Source organism: Mus pahari, chromosome 16, assembly GCF_900095145.1.
Source record: "Mus pahari chromosome 16, PAHARI_EIJ_v1.1, whole genome shotgun sequence".
In the NCBI taxonomy this organism is placed as follows: Eukaryota; Metazoa; Chordata; class Mammalia; order Rodentia; family Muridae; genus Mus; species Mus pahari.
In genome coordinates, this window is record NC_034605.1 from 7,554,872 (window position 1) to 7,564,592 (window position 9,721).

At 45.7% G+C, this 9,721-nt stretch overlaps 1 protein-coding gene across 4 annotated transcripts in view; it reads left to right on the forward strand.

Annotated features, from left to right (window-relative positions):
- The window catches only part of Sfmbt2 (Scm like with four mbt domains 2), a 186,876-nt gene that overhangs the window by 674 nt on the left and 176,481 nt on the right, over window positions 1-9,721 (forward strand). For 2 of the 4 annotated variants that reach the window (XM_021215581.2, XM_029547655.1), the window contains exon 2: window positions 7,209-7,259. The exons of the other annotated variants lie outside the window; for them this stretch is intronic. The gene's annotated coding sequence lies outside the window, so the exon portion shown is untranslated. The remainder of the gene's footprint in view (window positions 1-7,208; window positions 7,260-9,721) is intronic. 4 annotated transcript variants of the gene reach the window in all.

Consider the following 9,721-nt stretch of genomic DNA (forward strand, 5'->3'; position numbering starts at 1 on the left):
GAAGCGCAGAGGCTGGAGAGGAAATGAGAAGCACTTGAGCGAAGCCTCTAACTCCTCTCCGCGCTCTGGGTTGTCATTTTTTCTCTTCCCCCACCCCCTTCCCCCCGACTCCCGGCTCAGAAAAGCCAGGCCTTGCGGGAGTCTGTCCGGAGTTGCAAAGTGACCTCGTCCTCCTCCGGGTGCAGTCTGTTCCCTCCCCGCCGCCCACCTTCCTCGTTTGTGCACTCGCTTTAGCGGCGCAGCCTCCTCTGCCACCTACCCCGGGTTCCCGCGTCTCCTCGGAGCCGGGGTCTCCCTCTTTTGGTGTGTATTTGGGGGACTAGGAGGTTGGAGAGAAGAAAGTGATGGCGTGGAGGGAATTGGAAAGCAGCAAGGGTGGGGTAGGGGCTGTTCCCAAAAATCGCGCAGACGTTTGGAATCGCCGGATTGGAAACATTTGCCTTGTGCAGCGGAATTGAAATTGTCAATAGTAGTTTCGGAGCGAGCTCTAGCAGGGACGATCTTTTTGTTCATTTTTATCACCCTTTGAAGTAATATCCTGTCACTTGGGGCTTTCTTGTGTACACTCATCCTGCCCCTTTTCAGAATGTCTAACAGGATCGAGCTCTGGAGTTTATTTATTTATTTTTAATGTGCGTGTGTCTTGCTGAAATCCTCTTTAAAAAAAAGCAACGGCAGGAACTGCTGGATGTGTGTGTGTGTGGGTTTTTTTTTTTTTTTTTGATTTTTACCTGGAGCGGCTGAAAGGGATTAGTCTGGGAAAGGGAGAACATTTGGGGGTGGGAAGCGGTTGCTTTCTGTGGCCGGACACACGTCCCCAGCCCAGTCAATACTTGTGTTTTCTTGGAAGCGCTACAGCAGCGGGGAAGGAGTCTTTAGACACCGTGCCAGTTCCAATATGGCGGGCTAAGGTGGCTTTTAAAAACTGAAAATAAAGGTTTTGAGGTGGGAAAAAACCCAACTGAAGTGGCCACGCCTTAGTTTCGACTCTCTTTGGTTACTCCAGGAGCTGCTTTAGCGAATTAAATAGGAAAAAAGAGGTGGGGCGAGCTATTCCAGTTTTTTCCGTGGTTTATCTGTACTAAGTCCATTGCTAGAGGATCTAGGGTGGAGGGGTGCCTTGGGCCAGAACGAGGGTATCCAAGCGCAACTGCCTGGTGTGCGTGCTTGTGAGGCCGTGTACAACTCTGCATGTGCAGTCAGTCGCTAGGGTGTGTTTAAAGAAGCCCCCTCCCCCACGCCAACGTGCGTACGAGTCTCGGAACCAGACTCTGCCACGATCTGACGTGACAAACTGCTGACACGAGGTGTAACATCCACGAGGGCAGAGGGAATGATTAATTTCCCTTTTCTAGAGGGACGTGTTTTCTTTCTTCCTCAGCGATGAATCCTGTGTGGAATAGGCGGAGCGAGGAGGTGCTTATTATTATTAAAGAGACTAACTGTCCAGGCTACTCGGTTCAATCGGGAGGGCTGCGTGCAGTCAATGGGGATTTTGTGTGCTGGTGAGATTAGGTCTGAGGCACGTTTAGTGATAAGCCCTTGTTTTGTTGCACTCTCCGCAAAGGTGAGTGGTAGGGGGACTCCTGGGGGAAGTGCGGACCTCCCAGCAAAAGGCAAACAAGGTCAACCCGTGTTGTTGCCAGGTCACTTTCGATTTTCCCGTTCTAAGCAAGGTGAGGGCTGGGGAGTGCATTTTAGAAAGGAATTGTCCCTTGCCCAGTTTGGCCACCCACTGGACTGCTGTGAGTAGCGCCCTCCATCGGGGCTAGGATGTAGACTTGGGGTGCGAATGGAAGTTAGAGCGCTAGGGAACAGTCTGCATCTGGGGTCTGGATACGTATGGGGGGGGTGTCTAGAAGTGGAATTCAGACAGAAAAATTGGAGTCACTCTGGGGGTTCTTAGGAAAGCCACCTAACCTGGACCTGGAGAAAAAGGCACTAAAAGCAAGATTGTGGTAGTCTAACTAAGGACAGGGTCCCCGACAGGGGTCGCCCGTGTCCACGACGCAGCAAAGGAGTAGGGTAGAGCCGCGGGTCCAGCAGAAAAGACCCTAGGAGAGTGGGCGTTAGTCACGCGCCAGTCGCTTGTGGTCTCTGGTGAGGGCTCCTCTGGGAGGACGTTATTCCGCCAGCGAATGTGAAAGCACAAGGGCGAGGTAGGGAAGGCATTTTAAAAAAAGGATTGGGTTAAAACAGCACCGGCCAGGTCTGTAGTTACTGTGACAACGTGGTCACTCGGCAGTTTCAAGAAGCCAGAGGGTGATTCTGTTTGGGTCACTCAGACTCCGCAAAGTCCAGGGGTCCAGTCGGCTCACGGTGTCGGGTGGATGGAAGATAGGAATTACAGACCCCACCGCAGGTTATATCTCCTCCCACCTGAGCGATTGCTGGCTGCCGGGACAGGATGCATTTCGTCTTCCCAAGCAGAGCGCGCGGCGCGTTCCCGGCACTCCCAGCCTGCGCTTAGGCGCGTCCTCGGGGAACATCCGTGGGCTCTGTTGAGGTGGGGACAAACACAAAATGGTTCTGTGTTTGTAAACTGCAATTTCAACCATGGTTCCCTTCCCTCTTCCTCCTGGCGTCGCCGCTGACGAGGGCGCAGCTCATCCCAAAGCTTCGAAATCTACAATTTTGCATCGGGTCGGCCCATGGAAGCCCATGGATCCAGTTAATTCCAAGGAATATTCCAGAGGATTGCCGCAGGGCCCAAGTGTTCTTTTTTTTTTTTTTTTCCCCCATGGGGAGCAGTGGGAAGAGGGAGGAGCTGAGTGTAAGCAACCATCGCTACACCGAGGGGATTTGGGGCTCTTGGAGTGTAGTACCTTTGCGCATTAAATCAAAGGGAGATCTCTGAAGCTCTGTGAGGGCTCCTCCTTGGTGTCAGTGCCGCATCCAGGAGTTCAGAGTCAACGACAGGAAAGTCTGGTTTCGGGAGAGTGCCCAAACTTGAGTTTCTCTGGTGGAGTTTTAGGGATGTTGAGGAGTTGGAGGGATGATGTGTGGGATTCCCGGAAGGAGCAGCGGCAAGGGACTTTCGAGCACCTTTGGCTCAGTTCCTGGACTTCTAGTCCACTCTATTAGCTCCCTATTTTTCCCCCATGTGCCTGGCTACCGCGGGGTTTGGGACACCAAACTTGCAGATGCCAACTGGGAAGGGAAGCTCTTTCTAGGCCCACGGTTAGGGAAGCTACTTTGGATCAGTGCCCACTGATCTTGGATTGTAAACCACGGTCCCTTCCTGCCACTCTCACCTCTCCATCCTGGTACCCTAGTCAAAAGAGCTGGCCTGACTATCAAGCGAATGGATTGAAGTTCTAGCAGGTATTGAGGGGGGAAAGACTGGCTTCTTCTCTGGGGAGATGGTAGTTGAGCTGTTAGGTAGTGGGGAACTGGGAGAGGCTTTGGTGTGTTTTAAAGGAATTGTTGGCCAGGCTGTCTTTAAGACAAACATCTGTGACTTTTTCCCAACTGAGCATTGAATTTGCATTCCCCGGGCCCCTCCAAGCCATGAAAAAAAAATGCCCTTTAGATCTTTATAACTTAGCCTTCCTTTGAGAACCTACCAATTCACCTACCTTCCAGGGGCAGGAAAAATGTACACATTTCACAAGTCCTTTGTACAAGTTCCTTCTGCTGCTTGCAAGACTTATTCCTAGGCCAGTGTCAGACACAGTGTGTAGGGATGGCATCTGGGCAGTCTGCAATTTAGAAAAACAGCAGAAACCACCTATTGGGCTGTAAATAGTAACCTAGACCTGTTTATGTGACAAATCTAGGGTCCTTAGACCATGAACCCCACACAGTCAGTTTGGCTGAGAGATATTACAGACCATATTTAAAAATGATGGCCTTTTATAGGCATAAATAACTAGTTCCATGATTCTTGATATAGCAAAACAAAACCCCAGAGATTCCAAGACCCCCTTTCTTTTCCTTCCTTCCTTTTTTTTTTATAATCAGAAGCTTTGCTGAGTATGCTCATCAAATTACTTTCCTCCCCACTCTAACTGAGGTGGCTTTTTTGTTCTTGTTCTTCATAGCAATAATAAACCCCCAAAGAACTCTGGGGAGAAACAAGAAGTGTTAACATTGCCATGAGTTGAACCTAAATACATGCGATTCAGTTTGCTTAATATAATTAGGTTTTGAATGTAAATCCATGGGGTTGGGGATTTAGCTCAGTGATAGGGCGCTTGCCCTATCAGCTCTGGGAAAAAAGAGGACAAAATAACAAAAAGGCAAAACAACAACAATAACAACAAAATAACAACAACAAAAACCAAGGTAACAGAATGTAAATCCATACATTAAAACGCAGACTTTCTGGGGCTCACATTGAAGTCTACAACTCTGGGTGCAGATGTCAGAAGAGTTTTGTCTTCTTAAAAAAAAAATTGTTTTGAACAAAGAAGGTCTACAGTTGGGTTTAAATACCCTCCAGTTTGGGTAAAATTTTTCTCTCGGTATTTCAGGATTTGGACCTTTTGTGTTTACATAATACTTCAGGGCTCAAAAGGAAATTTATCATGTTAGGAAGCAGAAGCTCAGAGAGGACCAGAACGATACTGAAATTTTTAACTCAGAATACAGTTTATGCCCGGTCCCCGAATCCACACCCATATTGCTTTAATATTGACTTGCTATCTCTGATCTACAATGAAAAGAAAACTTAGGGGAAATTATACGTGCTGCCACAAACTGGAAGGGCATCCTGTGCATTCAGTTTGATAACTCAGGAATGTCTGCCTCTGTATATAAGGAAAATTGTTGATAGGAGGGGAGAAGAAAAAGTTGGGAGGCATGGCCTCTAGTTTCAGAGATTGATGGCTCTGTTGAGCTGTGTGACCTGGGATGAATATAGTTACTGAGTCTGAGCCTTCTTGTTTACAAAAGGGCATCAGACTGGAGGCTGACTCAGTGATGTCCAGGTACCATGAGGGACCAAAACCAAAGAGACAAAGGCTGTGACCTGACACACTCTGTACTAACATGATCAAACTATGCTTGAGCTTCAGGTCCCCAAAGCGGAGGAAAACACAACTGGCCTTAGGTCTGAGAGCGGCCGGTGAGTTGCAGGCCACTGGGCAGAAGTGAGTGCTGTTTACTGTTGAGTGGTGTGAGAGCCACATGAGGCCTTGCTTTGATTTCTGTTCTGAAAAGTAATTCTCGGACCCTGTTTTGTGAGGCTTCTTTGAATGCAGCTCATGAAGAAATTAATGCCTGGGTTGATTTGAGTGTACTCATTCCTAGGTATAAAATGGACCTTCCCAGAAAGCACTGCACGCCACTCTCCCAGACCTGGTGGGGGTATTCAGACTGCCTTGGCTAATGCCTGTATAGTATCTCGATGATTGGGGCATACTGGTAACCAGTGAGAAAGTGTCCACTATTCACTGGAAGACTCAAAACTTTCTATCTTTAGTTTTAGCCACTAGGCAGATCCTTTGTAAGATCAGGGCATTTTTTTAAAAAGAAGATTTTTCTTTCTTTCTTTCTTTCTTTCTTTCTTTCTTTCTTTCTTTCTTTCTTTCTTTCTTTCTTTCTTTCTTTCTTTCTTTCTTGTATGTGAGCACACTGTGGCTGTCTTCAGACACACCAGAAGAGGGCAGCAGATCCCATTGCAGGTGGTTGTGAGCCACCATGTGGTTGCTGGGAATTGAACTCAGGACCTCCGGAAGAGTAGTCAGTGCTCTTCACTGCTGAGCCGTCTCTCCAGCCCTGTATGTCAGGTATTTAACTCAGTGATTGATTGAAAGTCTGATTGATGCGGGCCTCATAGCTTCCATAATGCATAACTATAATGTATCGTGATGCTATATCTGTTTTAACTCACTGCTCTCCCATAACTTATCGGCTGGGACAGAGAATGGCATCTTTTCAGAAGAAAGTTGACCTGATGGTGTGACTACCCCAAATTCCCTGTTAAGCTCAAAGTTCTATCCTGTGCCTCTCTGTAAAACACACAATATGTTAACCACCCCATTTATACTGATTTACACATAGCCAACACTTCTTCCAGAGGTCCTGAATTCAATTCCCAGCAACCACATGGCGACTCATAACCATCTGTAATGGGATCCGATGCCCTCTACTGGTGTCTGAAGAGAGTGCCTGTATACTCACATGCATAAAATAATAATTCTTAGGAAAAAAAAAATACCTGACCTACAGGGAGAAAGGTGTCTTTAATTCAGTCTTTCAAACCTTTCTATCTACAGTCCTTGACTCTTGCTTTGGGGCTTGTGGTCAGACAAAACTTCATGGTAGAGGGTGTATAGTGCTGAGTCTGAACCCCTCATCATATATATGATACGTGATATGCAGAGGGAGGAGTCAGGACAAGGGTCAGCTCCCAAGAACGTGACCCCAGTGACCTAATTCTCTCGCTAGGCCTTGTCTCTCCTGTTTCCAGAGCCTTCCCAAACAGCCCCACCAATTGAGAATCAACCCTTGAATATATGAACCTCCCTCTAATATTGAATATATGAGCCTCTCCCTCACGGGGAGCGGGATCTGTTCATGTACAAACCATGACAGCACCCGTGGCTTTCCTTAAATATGGTGCAAGTTTTACACACTGGCGAGAGAAAGAATATGTTGTGTTTTCCTGATTTTCTGGGAAAAAATAGTTAAAAATAGAAATTTTTGGCAGGTCATTTGTAAAATAATTGGTAAATTGTTAGAACCTATATAAGCTAGAGCAAATGTAGTGTGGTTAGTGTAGTGAAGGACAGTGGCCTGGAGATTTCCAGTGGGAAGGGATGGGACTTAAAGACCATAGGATGTTTATTTATTTATTTTGTTTATCATTATTTTTACACTCTTAAGCACACACGTGTGTGTGTGTGTGTGTGTGTGTGTGTGTGTGTGTGTGTGTGAGTGAGTATATCCTACATGAAGCCTACTTTTTAATCAGCTTTCTTCCCTCCCTTTCTCCCTCTTTCTCCTTCCGTCCTTCCTTCCTTTCTCCTTATCTGCTTTTGGCCCACCTTTTTCTTTAGTGTGCTGTATTAGTTCAACACACATTTAGTAATCTTATTGGGGGAGGGGAAAGTAGGGGCTCTGGAAGATTCCTGTGAAACATCAGAAAGGCAGAATGTGATCGTGGTTATCAGCGCGCCTTCTGCATTGTTCAAATGATCAGGCAATCTCCTTTTACTTAAGATGGGCTTCTTTTTATTCTGAGAGTTTTTTTCCCCCTACAGTTTTATTCCCTGAGAAAAAGAGATATCAGGCCGTGCCTTCTCAGATCCCTGGTAAGTGTAGTCATTTTGTTTTTTTTTTCCTCACATTTGATCAAAACTAATACATGCACTGAATTGTGTTACTGGAGTCTGGAGTTCCAAGTTCAAGTTCCTGCAGAGTCTCTTATTAAGCCTATTTGAAGTGAGCACCCCGTCCGGTCCGTTTGACAGAGAGCATCCATCTCTGAGGAGCTGGAGATGTGTTTTGTGAGTGTCATGGATTAGTCCGGTTGTTCAAAAACGTTCTTAATGGAACAGCTGCATATTTAAATATCTGCTGTTTGCCAGCCATGGTTCTATTCTGTTGCAGTACTCCTTTGTTTTTTAGACAAGATCTCATTCTGTGGCTTGGCTGGCCTCGAACTCTTGCTAGACTTGTTTCTTAAGCTTTCTTCATTCTGGAATCACAGTTGGGAGCCAATACAGAAACTGCTTACAGTTCTTCATTGGGAAGAGAGAAAGAGAGCGCCAGTTAGAGGACAACTTTGGGAGTTGTCTCAGACACTCTTCCCTTGGTTTTAAAGACAGCCTCTCTCATTGTCCTGGGACTTGGATTAACTAAACTGGCTAACCAAACAAACCCCAGGGATGCACTGTGTCTACCTCCTGAGTTCTGAGATTACTAGAGGGAGCCACCATGCTGGACTTCCTCATGTTTGCTTTGCAGGCACTTTGCTGACAGATATCACCCGAGCCCTCCTTTCAAATATCGTAAGTAACTAAATGGAAAATTTATTGCGGAACTTAAAAATGTCTGATTTTTTTTTTCCATTCTGATGTCTGTCTCCAGGAACTAAGCTATATCTCAGGTAAATGAGAGGTTGTCTCCCTTATTTCATAGAAGAGAAGATTGGGGCCTTCTTTTATTCTAGTGCATTCTTTTTCATTCGCTTTTTGCCCTATTTGAGAAGGTTTCCAGAACAGTCTGTCTGTTTTGCAGCTGAGAGCCCAGTACTTGGAGGGGTTAAAATGTGTAGGATTTCGTGTTGGTAAGTGGTATTACTATTTACAGTGTATCAAGCTGGTCTGCACTACCTACCGCCCATGGGCTGAATGAGGCCAAGTACAGCTATGAGTACGGCCTGACTCAAAACATTAACATGTATTTGCTCTCCTTGTGAGGATCAGTTTTTGGTATGAAGGTAGTGGATAACAGTATCTCCTTGTGGTGTCATGAGGCAGGACAATCTGTCTTTTGTAAATTCCTTTGTTTTCTAAGTTCTTTCTTAAGTAACTTAGGGTGTTTGCATTTACTCTGCATATTTTTTCAGTTTACTTAGTTAAGTCCCCATGCATTCAATGATATGATTTATTAAAATTGGATGTATATGCAAATTTGTGTCTTAACACACAGAAGCCCCCAGACTTGTGTGTGAATTCCCAGCCAGATGGTGGAGCTCTTTAGACTTGCTTTCTGGTCAGGATTTTAAAGAGGTGGCTCCCAAGGCTGGTGTTGGTTGTAGTGTTCTGGCTGCTTGCTTGAATTGCTTTTGTGTATGTGTCTACATGGTCTGTGTTGGGTTATGAGTGGTATATGTATATTTTATTGTGTGGATATGTGAACGTGTGTCCATGTGTGTGCAAATGCAAGTGGCGGTCAGTGGTTTGACTTCATTGTCATTTATGATAGGATCTCTCACTGCCCCAGGAACACACTGGGTCAGCTCTTCTTGCTGGCCACCAAGCTCCAGGGACCTGCCTCTCCCAACTCCATAGTACTGAGACTATAGGCCTGGCCTGTTATGTAGGTACAGGGGTGCAGGGGATCTGAACTCATGTCCTCTTACTTGCATGGCAGGCACTGTCTTGGCCGGGAAATGTTTCCTTATTGTAAGCTTGGCTGAAGTCATCTGCCAGGAACTGTTGCTGAGCATCTGTCTGGTTTGAAGTTCTCAATTCATAAGCATCAGCCAGCATGTTGAACCCTTTCTATTAGATAGTATCTATGCAATCCAGAGCATAGAAAGCTCTTGTAAATGTCCCCACTTTCTGAATTCTTACAGCTGAGTAGTCATTGTCTAGTTAACCTTAATTAACTACTGTGTAGTTGCATAATATGTAATAGACATTTAATACACTCATTTTGTAACCATTGGGATGATGCTGTAATGTATTCGTTTGCATATCAGTAGAACATGAGAAATCTCATATTTGGAGTTTGTGCAATGTATCAGAACCAAGGACAAATGTCTGTACAAATTCTAAAACTTAAGTGTCTTCTTGTGCCAGGCTTGGTGGTGCACATCTTTAATCTCAAGACTCAAGAGGCAGAGGCTGGTGGATATCTGAGTTTGGGCCAGTCTGGTCTACGTAGTGAGACCATGTCTCAAAAAATAATAAAAAAGCTTTTAGGTTAGTCAAGTGAGGGAGAGAAACACTCTTCTTTTTTGTGAGCAGGAGATAACGGAACCCTTGAAAGGGGATTGCCTCTCTCTCCTCCTCTCCTCTCCTCTCCTCTCCTCTCCTCTCCTCTC